This window comes from Diabrotica virgifera, chromosome 9 (assembly GCF_917563875.1).
Source record: "Diabrotica virgifera virgifera chromosome 9, PGI_DIABVI_V3a".
Taxonomy (NCBI): domain Eukaryota; kingdom Metazoa; phylum Arthropoda; class Insecta; order Coleoptera; family Chrysomelidae; genus Diabrotica; species Diabrotica virgifera.
Window position 1 is genome coordinate 224,680,149 of NC_065451.1, and position 24,293 is coordinate 224,704,441.

The 24,293-nt window shown below is 31.8% G+C and overlaps 1 protein-coding gene across 3 annotated transcripts in view; it reads right to left on the reverse strand.

The window, feature by feature from the left end:
- The window catches only part of LOC114325085 (rap guanine nucleotide exchange factor 2-like), an 849,570-nt gene extending 826,096 nt beyond the window's left edge, over positions 1-23,474 (reverse strand). For 2 of the 3 annotated variants that reach the window (XM_050660024.1, XM_050660022.1), the window contains exon 1: positions 23,297-23,474. The gene's annotated coding sequence lies outside the window, so the exon portion shown is untranslated. The remainder of the gene's footprint in view (positions 1-23,296) is intronic. The other variant, XM_050660023.1, reaches the window with a different exon arrangement.
- Between the last annotated feature and the right edge of the window lie 819 nt (positions 23,475-24,293).

Below are 24,293 nucleotides of genomic sequence, written 5' to 3' on the forward strand. Positions count from 1 at the left end.
CAACGGACCTCTATTTAACGGACTTCGGATATAACGGACAAAAAATCCAATCAAATGTAAAAAAAAATCAAAAAAAAAAATGAAAAATCGAATTCTGAAAGAAAAATCAGCAATGACAGGATCTCGGCACTGCTTTATGCTAAACCCGATAGATCGAATGGATTGACTGCTATAATTGTTGATAAATATCGTAAATCTAGAGTTGTCAAAGATATAATGCATCATCTGCCCGTTTCATATTAGGGCATTAGGTATAGCTCTAATAAGGCATGGTTCACCACAGATATTTTCAAAAATTGGATTTTAAAGAATTTGTACCCGCAGTGAGAAAATTTGAAGAGAAGAAACTGGAAATACCACCGAAGGAGGTGAAATGTTTATTCGTTTTAGACCACACTCCTGCTTATCCCCTGAAAATATTCGTCATTCAGAAGATGGCAACTTTAATTGTATAATTCTGCCAAAAAATACTTCGCTTATTCAACCCATGGATCAGTGAATAATTTTGGCAAGCAAACTAGTATATTGCAGAAAGTTTTTAGATGAGGTTTTTAACGTACAGATTTGTACACTGTATGTAGTAGATACAGTACCTACATATTTTCAAAAAAATTCATTGATTTTAAACCTATTTTTATATAACAGACTTTCGGCTTTAACGGACATCCTGTCCCCCCAATTAGTCCGTTATATCGAGGTTTTACTGTATTGTGATCAAAGCATTCTCCATATGAGAATATATACGAGGACGGATCAATAAATCCGTTACTTTTTGAATGAAACACAGGTTTTTATATGAAAAGTTATTTTATTTTTCAACATAGTTTTCTTTGAGTTCTATAATATACTTAGTCCAACGTTTCTCCAATGTTTTTATCCCTTACGAAAAATATGATTTGTCGACGTCATCAAAATAGGCATTTGTTTATGAGATGATTTCGTCGTTTCGACGTCAACTCTCTTTCCGCCGAGTCATTTCTTCAAGTTTGGGAACAACACATAGTTGCTCCGGGCTAAATCTGGAAAATAGGGCGGATGAGCGAGCAATTCGTATTCTAATTCATAGGTTTTAGCCATGAAAACTGCACATGTGTACACCCTTGAATTTTCCTGGTGGAAAAGAACTTTTCCTTGGCCAAATATGTTTTTTTTTAATTCCTCATTGAATCGACACAATGAGTTGGTATAATATTCGCATTGATTTTTCCCCTTTTTGAAGGTAGTCAATGTGGATCATACTACGTGCATCCCAAGAAAAGGTTTTCATAACTTTATTGGCTGACAAATCGGCGCCAAAGAAGGCAAAGGTAGGTTTGCCCCCCGAGAAACCTACTATTTTGACTGCTGTTTGGGCTGCGGTGTGTTGTAGTGGATCCACGATTTGTCCACGGTTACGAAACGGCGCAAAAACTCGTCCATATTTCGTCTGAATATCGTCAAACATTCCTGCCAAATTGTCACACGGTTGCGTTTGTAATCGATTGTGAGCAAACGCAGTACCCATCTTGCAGAAAGCTTTCTCATAGCCAAGTAACTATTCAGAATTGAAACCACTGAGCCATGTGGAATGCCTGTGACTTCCACAATCTCTTTCACTTTCAATCTCCGATGGGCTAAAACCATATCGTGATTTTTTTCAATTGTTTCGGATGTAGAGACCTCAACTGGGCGCCCAGAACGTTCGGCACCTTCCGTGCTTGTACGACCCCATCGAAAATCAGTATAAAATATGTATAATATATAATATTAATGACACCATAGAGTATAGAGGAAGTGTATGTGTGTCATTTATATTATATATTATACATATTTTGTACTGATTTTCGATGTCGTTGTACAAGCACGGATAGAAAAATGTCGAACGTTCTGGACGCCTAGTTGGGGTCTCTATATCCGAAACTATTAAATGACACAATAGAGGAAGTGTATCAAATATAGAACACTGAAATGGACTGGGCAGGGCACGTTGCTCGAATGACAGATAATAGATGGACAAAGCCGATACTGGAATGGGGACCAAGCGATAATGCTTACCGAAGCAGAGGTCGTCCACCAACACGTTGGACTGATGATCTAAAACGTCAAGAGCCACAAGATCGAAATAGATGGAAAATTATGAGGGAGATCTATGTCCAGCAGTGGACAAGTGAAGATTGAATGATGATAAAATATAGATCATTAAAAATTATTAAAAGTTTTTTTTTGCCTTCGGGCTCATGTGCCCATTCAGCCAGTAGCAAATGTGTAACCTATTCTAACTAAACTAACTACACTATTATTCTGGAAATTAAAAGAAAAATTACGATGGGGAGAGGAACTAGGATTACTTTTTGCACCTAGGGGTCATTCAAGGTGACTCACAGACAAAAAGGGTAGACCACGGAAAGTATAGGTAATTTATTAAAAGTTCTGAAGGCAAATAAAACACAAAAACACTTGTTGAACAGATAAATTATTATATAAATTTTCGTTAAGATTTCTTACGTTTTACTTCAATTTTAAATGTTTTACGATATGCTATTGGTTGAGGAAGGTTGTAAGGATATCTGCATGGAATTGTATTCATTACTTAAATCTAAATTGCAATCATAACAATAAGGAAGTGAACCGTACGGTTAGTTATGTCTTTGTTAATTAACACTGAACACTACACAACTAAGTTATCCGTGTCGGCCGTACAATTCTTTCAATTTAAATGAGTTATCCCACGTTTCCACTTTGTTGCAAACTACGAGTAGAAGACATTTGTAATATTTTATCTCGAACAAGTGTACGTGCCATTAAAAAACATTCAATCATTCAATTAAAGAATAATAAACTACGCACGAGTATACTAATACAACTTAACATTTATTGTGCAAGTTTTAAGTTTAGAGATGTAATGCAGTCCACGAGCTTAGCCAAGGGGGGGGGGGGTTGAGGTTTAAACCCCCTCCCCGAAAAGTGTTAAAATATTAACATTCTCGAACATCTTGGCAATTAGTGCACCCTAATATGTCTGTGTAGATTTTGGCATTGGATCCGACCATCACTTGTAACACCGTTGCCGTATCCTCTATTTTTTCATACTATCACGTTACAATTTTTTGTGATATTATACACGAGCGGGACACCCTCAAAAAAGCGCTTAGTTTTCGAGATACTGACCACAGAGGGGTAAATGGCTAATTTTATTCATACTTTATATTTTCGAGGGTGCTGAAAACGAAAATGAGGTTTATTTTGAATTTTATGTGGGGGAACATTGTCAAAATCGCAATTTTAACCTAAAAATAAAAAAAATGAAATCACGTTTTTTGCGTTTACCTCGCTACAACTCTGTTCTATTTTAATATTTTTTTCTGAAGTTTTTACAGTATATAGCTCTAACATTTCTGAAGACAAAGGTACCTGCTTCAAGTTTTTATTCTTATCATGATAAAGGTTATGAATTTTTCAAAGAAAAAGGTGCGGATTTGTGCATTGCAAAGTTTAATCGCAAAAGTTGTGTGACGAAGTTTAAAATTTAGCTTCTTAATCACGTTTATTTGAAAGTAGAGAATACAAAGAAGTTTGCTGGTAAGTTTTAGATCAAAATGTTTTATAGAAAAAAAAAATAGTGCAACTTTTAATGTCGACATTAGAAATCCCAAATATAACGCTTATTTTTTGAGGGACAGACAATCTAGGTCTAATTTCTCATCTTTAGTACTATTCTTGGATTATAAGCTTTCATTTGACACCTCATTTGTCATTCTACCTAGTATACTGACGGAGAAGTAAACGTTCTTATTCTATTATTCTTGTAGGTACATTTAACATTGATTGAAATTATGAAAGAAATGACATGGCAACACTGTGACGCACAAATATTAGATTCTGCTGTGCGTTACATAGGGTGCACTAAATATCCAAGATACATTCTCTCACCTCTCATATTTCAAAATCAGCTTTGGAATGATTAGATAAGTGGGATCTAAAACGATAATATTTACACATTGTTGCAAATATTGGCGACCATATCTGTTTCCACTGCTAACCAAGAAAGGACTTTTTCTAGCCTAAGAAGAAGAAAATATACTGAACGGATGACGGCTTGGCTCTCAAAGACGTTCACTATATAGGATAAAAATTGGTGAGAACGAATTAGTGGATCTATTTAAAAAGAAAAACCGAAGATTAATTCTGTAATGCGTACCTATACCTTACCTAAGTACCTATATGTATAAAACAATGTTATTGTCTTATTTCCACTGTTCGAAAAAGAACTCCCCAATTTCTTCCAGGATTTTTCCTTTTTTTACATCTTTAATATTTTCTTATGAATATAAGGGTTATTTTATGTACATTTAGTCGTTTTGTCTTTTTGAATCCCCTACACAAACTAAAATCTGGCTACCCCGTGATGCAGCCAATATTTACCCGTCCTTAGACGCAATATTGCACTAAACACATCCACAATATACCCCAGGCTGTGGGTGAAAAATAGGTCGATTTCAGGATATAATTCAGGAATTTTTGAAATCTATCAGGTGTTGTAAAGGACGATGCCAGGAATAACTTCTACTAAAATGTAACCAAAAATATTGTGCGCTTTTTTTATTGCGATTTTCATTTGTTAAATTTGCAATTTTTAAAGATTTTTAATTTTACAGCTTAGGATATTGATTTTAGAGAAAAACTTTTTAATAGAAAGTTGTAGTAAATTAAAAAACCTAGAATTTGAGCTATCGTAAGTTTAATTTCGTTTATTGATTATTGCAAAACAGCCTGCGAAAGGTCCAAAATGGCCGTTTTTTACAGTTGCATTATTTATTGTACAAATAATTTTCTTTCATTTTTTAAAGCTTTAAAATGAAGATATTTCAATTCCAAACATAAAAAAATTGTAAAGTCAGATTAACGAATTTTTTGCTTAGATATTATAAATTGTTTATTACAAGAGGTCAAATGTCGAAGGCTATAACTTTTTGAAAAAAAAATCGTAGAGTGTTGGTGAAACATCCAATCTCCTTCTAAGGAGTTATATTTTCATATTCTGATGTAAATAAATGCGTAAAACATTTTTATACCTCTAATTTTTGGGTTTGAAAATAAGGGGGCAAATTTCGTTATAAACATTTAGAGCTGAAGCGGCCCTGTACATCCTATGAGTTTTTAACTTACAGATTATTGTTGCTGAAGACAAAACGAAGATTTATAAAAAAATAAAAAATTTCTACGACCAACTAAAGCAGAGATAATTTTAGGGTTTGAAAATAAGAAGGTAAATTTCGTTATAAACATTTAGAGCTGAAGCGGCCCTGTACATCCTATGAGTTTCTAACTTACAGATTATTGTTGCTGAAGACGAAACGAAGATTTATAAAAAAATAAAAATTTTCTACAACCAACTGAAGCCGAGATAATTGTTTCTTAAATCGTAGTGCCTTTATTTATAACAATTAAGAAATTATTTTACAGTCATTGACTAAAGAAAGACTAATGTTATCTTAAAATAAAAATGATTACCGGCTCGCTTCAAATCCGCGCGCTAGGAAAATTTTTACGTAACTTGTATTAAATTTTGACAGAAAACAATTTATAGTCGATTCGCTAAACTCAGACGCAACTGGCTAGATATTTCAGTCGATATTTTTTTTGTTTTTTGCCAATTTTGCAAAAATTGGCAAAATTACTAACTATTTAGTGATTATTAACTATTTAGTAATTATTTTCTGCCAATTTTACTAAAATTGGCAAAATTACCGATTAAAATATCTAGAAAGTTGCGTCTGAGTTTAGCGAACAGACTATAATAATACTACCATTATAATATACAGTCTATTTACCACTGTATTTGTTTTTCTTGATAAACTTTTATATGTGAAATCTCATTTCTGAAGAAATAATATTCAAAACGGATAGTCACTGCAAGAAGAAAAAGTTTTATATTGTATAATAAGAAGTAACATTATTATTAATATATTTATATAACAATGAAAAAATTAAGAATATAGTTATATATTTCATATATACAGGGTGTCCCAGACTAATTTAGCCACGCTATATCTCTTAAGGCTGTATGACACTATGCATTTTCTTGTATCATTTCTAATATCGTTTCTGATATCGTTTCTTGTATACATTTTCTTGTATCATTTCTTGTACGTACATTTGTGCCCTGTATGACACTATGCAAGTTCTTGTATCGAAAATTGTATGAAATTCGGCACGTGGTTGGTCGATATTTTGTTTGTCACTCCCTGTCACGTTATGGTAGTACTGCATCTACAGCTGATTTTACGGATTTTATAAAATTTATAAACTTTTAATTAACATTTTAATGTTAACCAGAATTTTACGTTGACTGTTTGAGGTTGATTATTTGTGTTTTTATTTTGTTTTGAATTTGTGCTAAAATATTTGCATTAGAATTATCTTCAATTTGATCCAAATTAGGAGCTATTGTATTTTGTAAAAAATTATGCACCATGAAACCTAAATTTATAGTTTGAACTTTACTAGGAGCTAAATATATGGTTATTAGTAGAACAGTAGTCCATACCAAACGGTATATTAAGTATCAATATAAGATTTATAAATAGTCCAGAAAGCCACTGCGCATCCGCTAGGAAAAATATTCTAATTCGGATTTTTTGCACAATCTTACTCAAAAAGGACTCCTTTTAACAAATTGGCATGTTGCCAGGATAAAAAAGTGGTCAAAAATTTTTTAAACGTTTTTTTTTTTGTTTTTTTCCTAAAATAATTTTTTTTTGCATGGAAAAAGGTTTTTTTAGATTTTTTGGATCATTCCAAACAGAAAAGGTCTTTAGTGACTTTTCTCTAAAAATGATAGTTTTTGACATATAAGCGATTAAAATTTGAAAAATTGCGAAATCAGCCATTTTTAACCCTCAAAAACTATGTGAAAAACTGAAAATTTTAATGTTGCCAAGGCAGGTAGATATTCTTTAAACATCGATTGATGAAATTCCGAAGAGTTTTTTGAAATACAATATTCAAAACTCCTTTGTTTTTTAATTGCTAATCAAGCGTGCGCGACACTATTTTCCACCGACAGTATGGTGCAAATTAAAGGAATAAATTCGTTATTTCGTAAACCGGCGACTTTAAGGAAAAATGCCGAAACAGGTCGATTTTTATTTTTAAGTTATGATATTGTGGCATATATGGTATACTAGTGACGTCATCCATCTGGACGTGATGACGTAATCGATGATTTTTTTAAATGAGAATAGGGGTCGTGTGCTAGCTCATTTGAAAGGTTCTTCAATTCTCTATTCAGTAATATAAACATTTACATAATTATTTATGCAGGGTGTCCAAAATTTTTTTATTAAATTAAATTATTTGACAAAAAAAGAAGTAGAAGGACACCCTGTATAAATAATTATGTAAATGTTTACATTACCGAATAGAGAATTGAAGAACATTTCAAATGAGCTACCACACGACCCCTATTCTCATTTAAAAAAATCATCGATTACGTCATCACGCCCAGACGGATGACGTCACTAGTATACCATATATGCCACAATATCATAACTTAAAAATAAAAATCGACCTGTTTCGGGATTTTTCCTTAAAGTCGCCGGTTTACGAAATAACGAATTTATTCCTTTCATTTGCACCATACTGTCTGTAGAAAATAGTGTCGCGCACGCTTGATTAGCAATTAAAAAACAAAGGAGTTTTGAAAATTGTATTGCAAAAAACTCTTCGGGATTTCATCAATCGATGTTTAAAGAATATCTGCCTACCTTGACAACATTCAAATTTTCAGTTTTTCACATAGTTTTTGAAGGTTAAAAACGGCCGATTTCGCAATTTTTCAATTTTTAATCGTTTATATGTCAAAAACTATCATTTTTAGAGAAAAGTCACTAAAGACCTTTTCTGTTTGGAATTATCCAAAAAACCTAAAAAAAACTTTTTTCCATGCAAAAAAATAATTTTAGGAAAAAAACAAAAAAAAAAACGTTTAAAAAATTTTTGACCACCTTTTGGTCCTGGCAACATGCAAATTTGTTAAAAGGAGTCCTTTTTGAGTAAGATTGTGCAAAAAATCCGAATTAGAATATTTTTCCTAGCGGATGCGCAGTGGCTTTCTGGACTAAAATAATACCTACAAAAACACAAATAAACTCATCAATACATGATCCCATTTTCATTTCAGCTGCCATTATGAGTAAGTAATTATGACATTTTAGATGTTTTACCAGCAGGTTTTACGTTTTTGCTCTTTGCGCAGAAATTGGCGCAGTTCTTGTACAAGAATCTGTGTCTGACTCAAATTCTTGTATCGTTTCTGATATCGTTTCTTGTATCTGTGTATGACACTATGCATTTTTTTTGACATATCAGAAACGATATTAGAAATGATACAAGAAAATGTATAGTGTCATACAGCCTTTAAACGAATAGAGATTTTCGAATGGGACAAAAACTGATATATTCTAATTGTAATACACTTTAATATGGCGTAAAAAAAATCATCCCCTAAATATTCATCCCTTAGTTACAACCCCTAACTTAAATTTTTTTAATAGCACACTGTATATTTTTTAATAATTTTGAGTGTGGTATTTTATCGTCTATTCAACACATTTTTTGAAAATAAAATCGGTTCGTAAATAACGAAGAAACTATCAGTTTATTTTTGTTAATTGTGTGTCCCAGACTAATTTATCCAGGCTATATTTCTTAAACGAATAGAGATTTTCGAATGAGACAAAAACTGATCTATTCCATTTGTAATACACTTTCATATGGCGTAGAAAAAATTCATCCAATAAATATTCATCGCTAACTTACAGGGTGCTATTTAAAAAAAAATAAAATTAGGGGTTGTAACTAAGGGATGAATATTTATTGGATGAATTTTTTCTACGCCATATGAAAGTATATTACAAATGTAATAGATCAGTTTTTGTCCCATTCGAAAATCTCTATTCGTTTAAGAAATATAGTCTGGATAAATTAGTCTGGGACACATAATTAACAAAACTAAACTGATATTTTCTTGGTTATTTACGAACAGATTTTATTTTCAAAAAATTTGTTGAATAGACGATAGAAGACCACATCCAAAACTATAAAAAAATATACAGGGTGCTATTAAAAAAATTAAAGTTAGGGGTTGTAACTAAGGGATGAATATTTAAGGGATGATTTTTTTCTACGCCACACAAGTGTATTACAAGTAGAATACACCACTTTTTGTCCCATTCGAAAATCTCTATCCGTTTAAGAGATATAGCGTGGCTAAATTAGTCTGGGACACCCTGTATGTATCATTTTTATAATATTATTTTTTCAGAAATGAGATTTCACATATAAAAGTTTATCAAAAAAAAACAAGTACAGCGGTAAATAGATTGTATATTAAATTATTTTTTGTCAAAATTTAATACAAGTTACGTAAAAATTTTCCGAGCGCGCAAAATTCGGCCGCTCGCAAAAGCACCGATTTTAAAAATAATTTTTAGTAATTAAATGTAATTATATTTTATAATCATTTTTATTTTAAGATAATATAAGTCTTTCTTTAGTCAATGACTGTAAAATAATTTCTTAATTATTATAAATAAAGGCACTACGATTTAAGAAAAAAAAAACAAATATCTCAGGTTCAGTTGGTCCTAGAATTTTTTTTATTTTTTATAACTTTTCGTTTCGTCTTCAGCAACAATAATCTGTAAGTTAAAAACTCATAGGATGTACAGGGCCGCTTCAGCTCTAAATGTTTATAACGAAATTGCCCCCTTATTTTCAAACCAAAAAATTAGAGGTTTAAAAATGTTTTACGCATTTATTTACATCAGAATATGAAAATAAAACTCTTTAGAAGGAGATTGGATGTTTCATCAACTCACTACGATTTTTTTTTCAAAAAAATCCCAAAAAAATGCCTTCGACATTTGACCTCTTGGGATAAGCAATTTATAATATCTAAGCAACAAATTCGTTATTCTGGATTTACAATTTTTTTATGTTTGGAATTAAAAGATCTTCATTTTAAAGCTTTAAAAAATTTAAAAAAAATTATTTGTACAATAAATAATGCAACTGTAAAAAACGGCCATTTTGGACCTTTCGCAGGCTGTTTTGCAATAACCAATAAACGAAATTAAAGTTACCATAGCTCAAATTGTAGGTTTTTTAATTTACTACAGCTTTTTATTAAAAAGTTTTTCTCAAAATCAATATCCTAAGCTGCAAAATTAAAAATCTTTAAAAATTGCAAATTTAACAAATGAAAATCGCAATAAAAAAATAAGCGCACAATATTTTTGGTTACATTTTAGTAGAAGTTATTCCTGGCATCGTCCTTTACAACACCTGATAGGTTTCAAAAATTCCTGAATTATATCACGTTTTTTCACCCACAGCCTGGGGTAATATTGCACTAAAGGAACCACCCAAGAAAGTGATAGTGCAACTATTCTACATATGTAGGTATATACAGATTGAACAACAGATATTTTCCTAACAACTGGAGACAATCAAAAATTATTCCTCAACTAGAACCAAACTAGAACTAGTATACTAAAACCAAAGAAGGACGGAAGAAGACCAGATATAAACCAGATATAGACTAGATATAGAAGACCGGAAGATACAGGTTAATACATATCTGCCCTGCTTAGTAAAAACGTCTGATCTACAATTTTCATTTTTTCGTGATAAGGTTATAAATCGACTACTATTAGACATTTAGCATTTTATTGCTTTATTCGTCACAAAGTCTTTTCCTGCCATCTCAAATCGCACAAAAGCGTAAATTTGTTTGTCTTAGAATAAACGTCCTATTAACCTTATCACGAAAAAACAAAAATTGTAGATAGGACATTTTTACTAAGCAGGGCAAATATATGTACTATGAAACTTCCTTGTCTTTGAGATCAACGTGTGTAAACTGTATACAATGAACCTTTGCTTAGATATTTAATTGTGTAGTAATGTAATAATAATGCATTAAAATGTATTAAGTAAATTCTAATAAATCATTTCAGGAACTTAGTTCCCGCAACATTGTGTTTTCTTTCGGTAGACCACAACAAACAAACATTTAATTTACTTATAAATTATAATTAATATTGCTTTTTGAACGCAGCAACACTATATTATTTGCAAAAAAATAATTACATAATTATCTAATTGCCTGATGCTATTAGCTATTGGTACTATACAGTTACTTATTAGCTCAAGACGTGACAGGTACAATGGACCACCTGTCTAATTATCTTCCCGCTCACAGAATCATATTATTAGATGAACCGAAACCAAAAATCCCACGCAGATCAGAACGGCTGAACTTGGAACAGGTAGAAAGTTATACATATAAATCATTTACAATGACTTTGGCTTAAAACTTTAGCGATACAGTTCAGATAGCGTTGGTTATGTGACGTCAACAAATTTACCTTGTACCTTGATATGAAAATCACCGCAAACTTCTTATAAAACTTGTGCGACTTTGATAAATATTGTATACATATTAATATGTTGTGTGTAAAAACACAGACAGTTTATATTGTAATATTTAACATACAACTATTCTAAATGGGAAATAAGCCACAAGTTAACTAAAAAAATGATTATATTAACGTTTCGACGTCCAAATAGGATGTCGTTGTCAAAATACAAAATATTAAATCATTTAACATTTAATATTTTGTATTTTGACAACGACATCCGAGTTGGACTTCGAAATGTTAATATAATCATTTTTTTAGTTAAATTGTGGCTTATTTCCCATTTAGAATAGTTGAAATTTTCCACAAAAATGCCACAATGAAATAGCTTCAGAACAACATTTAACATACAATAATGAACATCAATGAAACAAACGATTATATCAAAGAAATCAAATTAGAATAGAAAAGGCTAGAAGTGCATTCAATAATATGAAACAAATATTATGTAGTAGAAACCTCAGCCATAATCTTAGAAAACGAGTACTAAAGTGTTATGTATTTTCTGTTCTTTTGTATGGTGGGGAAACATGGACTCTTAATAAACAATGTCTTAATAGATCATTTGAAATGAGGACATATCGAAGAATGCTGTAGAGCTAAAGTAGATGCTAAGTACTAAAAAGTATAGAGAACAGCAGGGAGATACTGGATTCCATCAAAATAAGAAAACTGCAATACTTGGGTCATATAACACGTGGTGACAGATATGCACTCCTAAAATTAATAATGCGGGTAAAGATTCAAGGAAGGCGCAGCATAGGTAGAAGAAAAATGTCCTGGCTGAAAAATCTCAGAGAATGGTTTGGATGTAGCTAAACTGAACTCTTTCGGGCTGTAGTGTCAAAAATTAGAATAGCAATGATGATTGCCAACCTTCGTCGCGGAGATGGCACGTAAAGAAGAATGAATTTTGATTCATCCAATATGACCAAACAATGATACAGGATCAGTGAATTGCCCAATAAAACAAATCTAGCTTATTATTTTACATATAACATACAGAATAATATTTAAAGACAAAAAGATAAAATGGAGCATCATTTAAACCCTTACCATTAGATTATTAAATAAAAGTAATTTTCCCTTCTAATATGGAATGCCAAAGAGATGGAAAATTTACAATAAGTCCAGTCAGAATTGCTCTCAAGAAAAATTGTTGAACAATAAACCTGGATTACCACTAATTTTGAGGTTCAAAAACGGTTGTATGTATGCTTTATCGATTATAGAAAGGCCTTCGGCCGCATCAGACACTAAAAATTGATTGATGTGCTAAAAGAAGTAAGGTTGCATGGACACGACATAGCTATCATAAGCAATACATACTGGAACCACACAGGATGTGTTCGAACAGACAACGAAAACACCAATTACATAAACATAGAACGAGGCGTGCGTCAAAGGTGCATTCTGTCCCCTCTATTATTTAATGTCTATGCCGAACATATCAGAGCTTCTCTTGAAGATCGTCCTGAAGGTGCCAGAGTCAATGGAATCATCATTAACAATGTAAGATATGCCGATGACGCCGTAGTATTAGCGGAAACAGAAGACCAACTGTTCATCAAAAATATTGATGAACATATTATCCGATATTATCAGAAGAGAGTCACTGGCTGGCTTTGGACATTAACTTTTCCAAAACCAAAATCATGGTATTGGACACCCTGTATACGTGTTTATGTCAATGTTGATATTACTGAATAGAGAATTGACTAACTTTTCAAATGAGCTATCACACGACCCCTATTCCCTATTTAAAAATAAGGGGTGGCGGAAGTGGAAGGGAGGGAATTGAGCCCTGTGAAGTTAGCACCTCTAAATAAGATTTTTTCAAAAATTTTTGTTTTTTTTAATTGTCCATCAAATGTCCACTCTTGTCCAGTAAACATTTTTTTGTCCACCTTTTGTTTACGAGATACTAAAAAAACGTGAAATAAGGCCCAACACCCCGAAGTCAAAAAAACGTCGTAAAAACTAATACGTTTGATTGTCCAACTGTTGTCCACACTTGTCCAGGCATTTTTTTTAATTGCCCACCTTTTATTTATTTAAATTAGCAATAATTATCATTTGTTAGTAAAAATGCCAAAAAAGGAGAATTTTTGGAAATTTTTTTTCACGTTTGATTGTCTATCGAATGTCCACCCTGGTCCAGCAAAAAATTTTTTTGTCCACCTTTTGTTTACGTGATACTAAAAAAAATGAAATAAGGCCCAACACACCGAAGTCAAAAAAACGTCGTAAAAACTGATACGTTTGATTGTCCAACTGTTGTCCACACTTGTCCAGGCATTTTTTTTAATTGTCCACCTTTTGTTTATTTAAATTAGCAATAATTATTGTTTGTTAGTAAAAATGCCAAAAATTGAGAATTTTTGGAAATTGTTTTTCACGTTTGATTGTCCGTCGAATGTCCACCCTTGTCCAACAAAAAGTTTTTTTGTCCACCTTTTTTGAAAAAAATAGTTGAAAACAATTTTTTGGACAGGGAAGGAGTACAAGTTTCCGAATTCGAGAAAAAGTTGTCAGGACTAACAGCTTTGGATTGTCCAAAAGTTGTCCATTCGTGTTCAGACATTTTCATTACTTGTGAAACATTGGTTTTTTCTCAGCAATATTTTTTAATTTGGTAGCAACAATGGATCATGAATGCGAATTCCAAAAAATGATATTTTTATTCAACGCTGTGTAGGAAAGGTTACTTTTCCACACGTTCGCGCGATGCAATATTCGCATTTTCACACATTGTTGAATAAAATATCGTTTTTAACTAATGTGGAACAGTTTTTTTAACTCATCTGATTACAATGCTCGCATTCGGCTCGCATTGCAACCCTCAGATTCGTTTAAAAAAACTTTTCCACACTAGTGAAGAAATATATTATTGTTTGTTTGATGTTTTTAACTTTTACTATTGCTTAGCAAGAAAATTTTCGTTGTCCATTTTTAGCCTAAGAGATAATTAGAAAATGATACATAATATATTTTACCCATAATAAGGCCAAGCACCTGGACTTTGAAAAAAGGTCATAAAAACTAATAGATTTTACTGTCCAACTGATGTTTAGACATATTTTCGCATTTTTTTTATTTGTACACTTTCTATTTTTCTTTTTTTTTGTTGATCCCAATTATTTCTAATTTGATAATAACATATTAGAAAATTCCTCGGAAGTATGATTCATTTGATGCGTTAAATGCTGACAATTTTCTGTAAATTTGAAGGCGAGGATGAAAAATTTCTTGATGATCAACATTTTTGAGAATAGTATGTCATCTATAACTTTTCACATGGGTTACTTACTATTTAAAAAGATTCATTTTAATATGCAGTACTTGTCATATATTTAAATAGTTGCTTGTGAATGAAAAGTAAGGCACAAGTTAAATTGTAAAATTCGAAGAAACTATGCTCAAGTTATGTTGATTGGATAACCGAAAAATAATATATGTTTACATTTTTGAAAAAAAAAAATGCATGATAGGTTTGAGAATCACGGAGAAATAGACAATTAGACGACTAACAATTAATAAGTGAGTTTATTGATATACTTCTGTAGGATTTTTGTAAACATTCAACATTTCATTTTTCTATAAGTTTATAGAAAATAGTAAAAGTGTCGGTGATAAATGTTTTAATAAACGAAAAATGTAAACTGCAAGTTTTAATCAAATTCCTGGTGCAAGCAATATTTCCCATCTTAAGGGGACACAGAGGCTGCTGCAGTGTGAGTGAGACGCATAGAACAGAAAGCGAATGAGTGGAAGGAGGAAACCGGAGAAAACGGCCTCTGTCCCGCTTTAACTAATGACGAAATAATTTTTTCAAGATCGATATTCTTTGACGCGGCATCTACCAATCACAGAAGACGAAATGAGAAATTCTCATTTTTTGGAATTTTTACTAACAAACAATAATTATTGCTAATTTAAATAAACAAAAGGTGGACAATTAAAAAAAAAAAAGTGTGGACAACAGTTGGACAATCAAACGTATCAGTTTTTACGGCGTTTTTTTGACTTCGTGGTGTTGGGCCTTATTTCACGTTTTTTTAGTATCTCGTAAACAAAAGGTGGACAAAAAAAAATTTTTGCTGGACAAGGGTGGACATTTGATGGACAATCAAACGTGAAAAAAATTTCCAAAAATTCTCATTTTTTGGCATTTTTACTACTTAGAAAACGATAATGATTGCTAATTTAAATAAATAAAAGGTGGACAATTAAAAAAAATGCCTGGACAAGTGTGGACAACAGTTGGACAATCAAACGTATCAGTTTTTACGACGTTTTTTTTACTTCGGGGTGTTGGGCCTTATTTCACGTTTTTTTAGTATCTCGTAAACAAAAGGTGGAAAAAAAAATTTTTGCTGGACAAGGGTGGACATTCAATGGACAATCAAACGTGAAAAAAAATTTCCAAAAATTCTCATTTTTTGGCATTTTTACTACTTAACAAACGATGATTATTGCTAATTTAAATAAATAAAAGGTGGACAATTAAAAAAAATGCCTGGACAAGTGTGGACAACAGTTGGACAATCAAACGTATCAGTTTTTACGACGTTTTTTTGACTTCGGGTGTTGGGCCTTATTTCACTTTTTTTTAGTATCTCGTAAACAAAAGATGGACAAAAAAAAATTTTTTGCTGGACAAGGGTGGACATTCGATGGACAATCAAACGTGAAAAAAAAAATTTCCAAAAATTCTCCTTTTTTGGCATTTTTACTAACAAACGATAATTATTGCTAATTTAAATAAATAAAAGGTGGACAATTAAAAAAAATGCCTGGACAAGTGTGGACAACAGTTGGACAATCAAACGTATTAGTTTTTACGACGTTTTTTTGACTTCGGGGTGTTGGGCCTTATTTCACGTTTTTTTAGTATCTCGTAAACAAAAGGTGGACGATTAAAAAAAATGCCTGGACAAGTGTGGACAACAGTTGGACAATCAAACGTATCAATTTTTGGGCCTTATTTCACGTTTCTTTAGTATCTCGTAAACAAAAGGTGGACAAAAAAAAATTTTTGCTGGACAAGGGTGGACATTCGATGGACAATCAAACGTGAAAAAAAAATTCCAAAAATTCTCATTTTTTGCCATTTTTACAAACAAACGATGATTATTGCTAATTTAAATAAATAAAAGGTGGACAATTAAAAAAATGCCTGGACAAGTGTGGACAACAGTTGGACAATCAAACGTATCAGTTTTTACGACATTTTTTTGACTTCGGGGTGTTTGGCCCTATTTCACGTTTTTTAGCATCTCGTAAACAAAAGGTGGACAAAAAAAATTTTTTACTGGACAAGAGTGGACATTTGATGGACAATTAAAAAAAAAGAAAAATTTTTGAAAAAATCGTATTTAGAGGTGCCAACTTCACAGGGGAATTGACAAATGACAGAGATGTTTGTACCATAAAAATGTGTCCCCCTTAGATCAACAATTGAGCTGGTTTTTTATTTCCCTAAAATCTAATAAATACTGCCAAATATAGGGGTGGACTCTTTTGTTTGGCCACTCTGTATAAACACAACATTTAATTATTGTCTTTGTTGAAGTTATACTTCTTTACCGGCGATAGAGGGTGAATTTTTATATGTTAAAACCTATCAGCCCGGCGCATGCGCATTATAACTTTGTTCTGATTGGATGTTCAAATGACATGTCAAAAATTATCCGATATGGCAGCTGTAGGACAGCTGTGGTTTGGAGGTAAAGGTAAAGGTAAACAAATGTATAATATATTAGTTTTATTGTTGTGAGGACAGAAACAAAAAAGTTTATAATATTGTAATGACTTTTAAATAGTTTTTAAAAGCAACAGGTACGTAATAATTGTTAATTTATCATGGGTATAAACCTACCTATTTGATCTGCCAAAATACATAGTATGTAATACTTTTATTTATATAATTTGATTACCATCAAAATTTCTATCAATATTCACCTAATATATTGTTTTCTTACTCTATGTTTTGTTGTATTTTTTCAATTCTAAATCATTTCAATTCAAAATTAAAATAATTTGATCAATTTTCAAAATATCAAAATATCACAAGTTTAATCCGTTTAGTTAGTCGATCTTCGTAAATAATGACACATAGTGTCCGTGGCTAAGCGTTGAAGGCGAATGAATTCCAATACCAACCGCGCTTATCAGCGCTGGTTCAAGTCCCAATAGAAACTTTCTTTTTTGTTTTTTTTAATACATTTTATGATTGTAAGTATATTTATTATATAATTGTATTATCAGAAAATACGTATTTAGTTAAAAAAATTTTCGACAATTAATGTTCAGACATCATTTGTGGCTTGTTTAATGTGTTTGTGTGTGTTTTATTCTTTTATTATTTTAATTTTTGGCACTGTTCTAATAAAAATGTTTGAGAAGTAGTAAGTATAAATTAGTTTAATATTTAAACAAAATATAAATAAAAAGTATATTAATTTCGTTTAAATCATATAATAGAAGTATAACTTCTTACGTGCGTACAAAGTACACACACATTATTTTTTCTGTGAGCAAATTTTCAAAAAATTGATACCTACCACTCATTACAAGGAATAACTATTGTTCTGTCTGTTTCTGTAGGACTCCTCTCAATTTTATTACAATATTACCATTTTTGTTAAAAATAGGCTTCATAATTAATTACGAATAAAACATTTATATGCTAGATACAATAAGGGTCATTGTATTCAAATTGACGTATTTCATAGTTTAAATTTACATAATTATACTTTATTATATGTAATGTTGTATAATGAGACAATATATGTATTTTATTTATTTAATTTTTGACAATTTTATTTTATGTCTTTCTCTTCAATAAATTGGGTTATATGAGGCTATAAGTAGTTGGGTTTTAATTTCAGTATTTTATAAATGCTAGTAGCATATTCCAAAGTTCACGCAAACTTTGAGAAAAATCACAGTTTGATTGGTACACCCGGTATACAATGAGAATTTACCTGTCTAGCAACACTATTATTACAGCGATATTGTTAAAGAATAAGGCTATAACATGTTAAAAAATCAATTAAATCGGACAACGGTTTAGGAAAGTCCAGACAATAAAAATGACCAATTTTTAAGGCGGTTTGTTAATTTCTTGGAGAAGTGTATGTTCAAATATTGCCCTATTGTATAAAATATATTCGATATTCTGTAGGTCTTTATTAAATCATATTATACGAAGAATTTTATAATATGAATAACTCAAAACTCAGCAACAACAGTTAGATATCCATAAATCCTTTGAAATTTTAATAAATACATAAATTTAAAATAAATTTCCATTAAAATTTATAAAATCCAAGGAATTACTTTAAAGGTTATATGCTGATCCTCAGTAAAAACAAGCATAACTAATACTTCCTTTTTAGATAAAAATCTAATAAAACAATAACAATAAACAGACAAATATGATGTTGGATAGGATAGGAGTATTTAAACGTATTCTTGCATGTCTACAAAGAAATATGATAATGTAAGTAATACCTACTGATTAATATAGGTATACTTTTATCATCAGCAAATGATCTCTTTAATGTGCTTTCTTCACTAATGGATGTTAAAGGTACGTATACATACGTGGGTGCTTCGTGCTCGGTGTAGCTGCTCAAATGGATACGGCATGTGCTCCCCTACATATCAACCGCAATCCGGTTGTATTGAAGAGGGTGAGCGCCGAACGGCGAGCACCAACGTATCCACTATGTGAAGCTGCTACACCGAGCACGGAGCACCCACGTATGGATACGTATCTTTAGCGATTACAACAACAAACTCGTTTGTTTTTCCAATTTTTTTATTATTAATTCGTCAAAGTTATTCAAAACCTATCCAGATTGTATCACGAAATAAAGTAAAACTTATTACATTATATCTATAGTATACAGGTAGTTCCTGATATTGATGCTGAAAACAGCAGAGATGAAAACTCTTATAAAAATCGATGGTAAGGCACTACAGAGCTATACTAAATTTACAACCAAGATGCAGTAGAAATAAACAAACCAAGACACGTTAAAAATGCTACTAGCAGCACTCTAGAATCATAATTTACAATGTGTATATTCTGTATACATTGTAAATCCCAAATAATGATTTCCAAAGTTTATACATTGTAAATTATGATTCGGGAGTGCTCCTAGTAGCATTTAACGTGTCTTGGTTTGTTTATTTCTACTGCATCTTGAATGTAAATTTAGTATAGTAAGTAATATTTTAAATCTACGATTATGTTTATGTTTATCTTGTTTCTTGTTTGTCTTCTAGTTTGTTATTTGTATTTCTCTCATTAATAAATACATGAATAAAGAAGGATGCAGGCACACGATACAGCGGTAGACAGGCTCGAGAGAAGAAGCCTAAAATGGTTCGGTCACTTACTTAGAATGGACGACCAACGATGGCAAAAGAAACTCCTGAAATGGAAACCCCCAGGTAGGAAGAAAAGGGGAAGACCAAGACTATCCCGGAATGACACGATAAGGAAGGCCATGGAACACCGAGATTTGGAAGAGGAAGATGCCCAGGATAGAAATAGATGGCGGTTAGGTGTGGGGATGCGGCGTCAGCCGATATGACACCCCGTATATATATATATATATATATATATATATATATATATATATATATATATATATATATATATATATATATATATATAATAAATACTTCCATTTGAACATAATTTGGGTTATAAATACGTTTAAGCTCTACAAGTCTTCTGGAGACAATGGCATGTTCCCAGTTCTGCTGAAGCAGGACATAAATACCCTAATGCTCCACTTAGCAAAAATATTCAAGATACTGCTTCCAAAGGAACCAAAGCCATATATACCTATTTGTCCAACTTTCTGTCTAATACAAAGTATGGAAAAAATGCTACACACATAAGTGGTGAATACTTGACAAGTATGCTGCTTCACGAAGAAAAATTTACCTATCAACCAAGCAAATCTACCATAGATGCTTTGAATTCTCTTGTTAAAGATCTTGAAAAGGCGATCGCTTCAAAAGAATGGCGTTATGTGCGTTCATAGACAAAGAGAGCATTTAATAACTCCTCATTGGAGTACATTGTCGTTGTTGCAACAGAGAAAGACGCTGCAACCACCTTCCATTATCAAATGGGTGCAATCGATACTAGGTACTAGATCAGTTATGTACTACAAGAGCTACAAAGAGTTCTCATCTCATCAATAAGAAGTATCATCACCTCTACAATAGTCGATAAAATAAAAATTTATTTAAGAGAAAGACATCAAATAAATTATAAATAATTAAGTAGAATATATTGTGTCATTATACACAATTACATATAATAAACTATAATTATGTAAATTATTTAAACTACCAAATACGTCAATCTGAATACAATGACCCTTATTGTATCTAGCATATAAGTGTTTTATTGGAAATTAATTATGAAGTGCCTATTTTCATCAAATGTTAATATTGTAATACAATTTAGAGGAGTAAAAAATGTACAGAACCATCTATTCTTTGTAATGAGTGGTATAAATATTTTGAGAACATACTTGCTCACAGAATAAAACTTAAGAGTAAAGGCGCAAATATTTTACGGCTATCCCTACTTTTTCTGTCTTTACACGGCAAATTACGTGTAGTAAAATTCTCACTGGTATGGATATGTAAACATTACTTGACAATGTCATGATTAACTTTAAGAGATGGCTTTTTAATGTTCTTGGATAACTGTTACTTGCTTAAATTATTAATTCAGTTAATTAATATGATTATTTCATTCATAGGAGATTCTGACCAATAGAAAGCTACAGAAATCTGAATTAAATCGATAATTTTTGATAATCTCCCGTCGTTAAGTATATTACGTCGGATGCCCTTCGTTGCTACGAAAAAATACATTCAGTGATATTAATGACAATTAATGTTTTAAAAATTATAAAAGTGATGACTTTCAATCGTCAAATATTTATAAAAACTGTGTGTTTAATGGTACTTACATAAATAAATTACAATAAAATTTTGGTTTTGAACAGTTTTATTCATGAAATAATCGCAACAAATTGCACTCGACCTCTGAAATTAATATAGAATTTTTGCTCTCGTGGCACTTTGACATAATTAAAAATTAAAACTGTCAAAGTGTCACTCGGGAAAAATTCAATAATTTCAGAGCTCTTGTGCAATTACTACTGATATTTTTTTTTCACTAACTATGTATTCAGTGATTGTAATAATTTATATACTGTACAACAAAAACTAATACTCAATCGAGAAAAGAAGAAAAGTGATAAAATGATTTTTTAATAATGTATTGTTACTATGGAACGCTTACAATTTTAAACATCTCTAACAACAAAATACTTGGATCACAGAAGCTAGCCTGGTGTATTCTCTGCTTGGATCTTCCATAAATAATAAACAATAAATAACTTGTCATTAAGTTCACGTCCTTAATCAATTATTTATCAAATACACTATCAATATTATTTAATCAACAACTCAAAATATTCCCGATGCCATGTCAAATATTTAAAGTTGTCACTGTCTTTACACCATATTCTATTCGACTCAGTGCGTTGTATGACAAAGATAGCGAATGTTTGATTTGGAAAATATCACCACGGACATGGTGTCCATTTTTTTCGAATCCTGAAAAAACTAATAAACATTTTTAAACATCCGCAAGGAAAAAGTTTTCCTGTAGTTGGCTGTATACCATATAATACAAAAAACGAATAAAATCCTTTATAAAAGGTATATATTTAAAAGTCCCTAAAAAGGGCTACATCACAGAACTAGTTTTTGATTGGATGACCAATCATCATCAGTGCTTACGTGATCTAACATGCTAACCACCAAAATACAATATTATAAAAATATATGGGTAAAAACCCTTTAAAAGTAATGCGTCAAGGAAACATAGATGAAATATGCGAACTTGAACATGGATGTTCAAAATATTCCATGTAATCTAGGTACCATCTGAGCTCTAATTCGACTTGTTCACATGATGACAGTATGCTAGCGAGTGATAACTCCTGATATGGGCTTAATCTTAAATACCTAAATCCTATTCTTTTATCTTTCGAAGCAAGCGAAACCTCAAGCAATGTTTCCCCTACAAGAGTAATCCATAATCATTTCCCATTATAATGATCTAAAATAATCAGTTATGAGTTATGATTCCGTTGAAGATAATCCAAAAATCATTGAAATTACTATTTTCAACAAATGATAACATGTTGTTGGCTGATCAAGAGAGAATTACAAAACTAAGTCAATGGTTTGCACAGAAGGAACCCAAACAACTTAAGAGATAGAATACAGCAGTACAGCAGACATCTTACATCCTTTCTTACAAATAGGAGTAATAAATAAAGCTATCTTTTCAATTCAAATTGAAGGAAAAACTTCAATTTCAATGAAAGGTAAAAAACATAACGGTACTCAAATAAAAATAAAACTTGTTGCTGTTTTTATTGGGCCGTTTTTTGCTATTACTGTTTTCTCATTGTCTCGAGCTTTTTTGTTATTTTGTGTTACATTTGGGTAAACAACAACTTTGGATACGCGATACGATAGTCAAAACATACAGAATTTTGTAACAAAATTCTCGCAAATATTTAAAATATCTCGTAAACAACTAAATTTAAATGTTTTATTACATAGAAACAACAACAACAAACAAAAACAAATAAATTAGCAAGTTGTATTATGAGAGCACCTGAGCAAGAAATCAACCTGTCACAGTTATGTAAAACTCCGACAACAAATTTATTCTACGACCTTTTACAACATTTTGATAACTAAAACCCTACCTTAAATCGTGTTCTGGCAGTGGTATATCCCTTTTGGGCACTAATAATCACCACAAATTCGAAAACAAACCGCCGAAAATCGAATCACAACACAGACACGCAGACACCAAACAGATAATCAAGTCGGCTTGCGAACTCTCACACCGCGTTGAGCGTTCAAGGTAAACTAACGCTGAACCGCTAAAAAGTGAGTTCCCGAACTTGCGAGCAAACGGTGAGTGTGCATGCGGTCAGCGGCGCGGTGAAAGGTATTTTATTAAGGTGAAAAAATTTGTAGTAACCAAGTTTAACCCTTTCAGCTCCTCTTTAATATTTCCAACCTCAGCTCCTGTGCCGGCAGAACTATGTAATTCCGTTTGAATATAATACACACAAAGCGCACTTATGCGTCCATGGCATTAATCTATAGTCATTTTTGGACGCTTGTATGCGTCATCGTAGTTAAAAGAGTTCTTTTTCTTCTTCTTTTTGTATAGACATGACTCTGTCTGTTTTTTCAATGTGCCTCTAGTAAGTTGTCGTTCCATCGTTTTCGTGGTCTTCCCACTGATCGTCTTCCTATTGGGGAACCGTCTCTCGCTGTCCTGACTAGCCGAATGACAACATTTGTTGTCATTCGGCTTATGTGGTCATTCCATTCTATTCTTCTGTTCCTTACCCAGTTATTAATGTTATACACCTTGCATCTCCGTATATCTATACTTCTAGCTCTGTCCCATAGAGTCTTACCATCGATTTTTCGAAGGGTTTTCATCTCCGCTGTTTCGAGCAATTTTTTTGTCCTCTCTGTGTCGGGTCGTGTTTCTGCCGCGTTATTGGTCTGATGAGTGTTTTGTAAATTCTGCTTTTCATTTCTTTTCCGATATTTTTATTTCTCCATATTGTGTCATTCAGTCAACCTGCGGCTCTGTTTGCTCTATTTTTACTTGATCTTCCACTTCTGTTTCGAGTCTTCCGTAGCTAGATAGTGTGATGCCTAGGTATTTAAACTCCATCA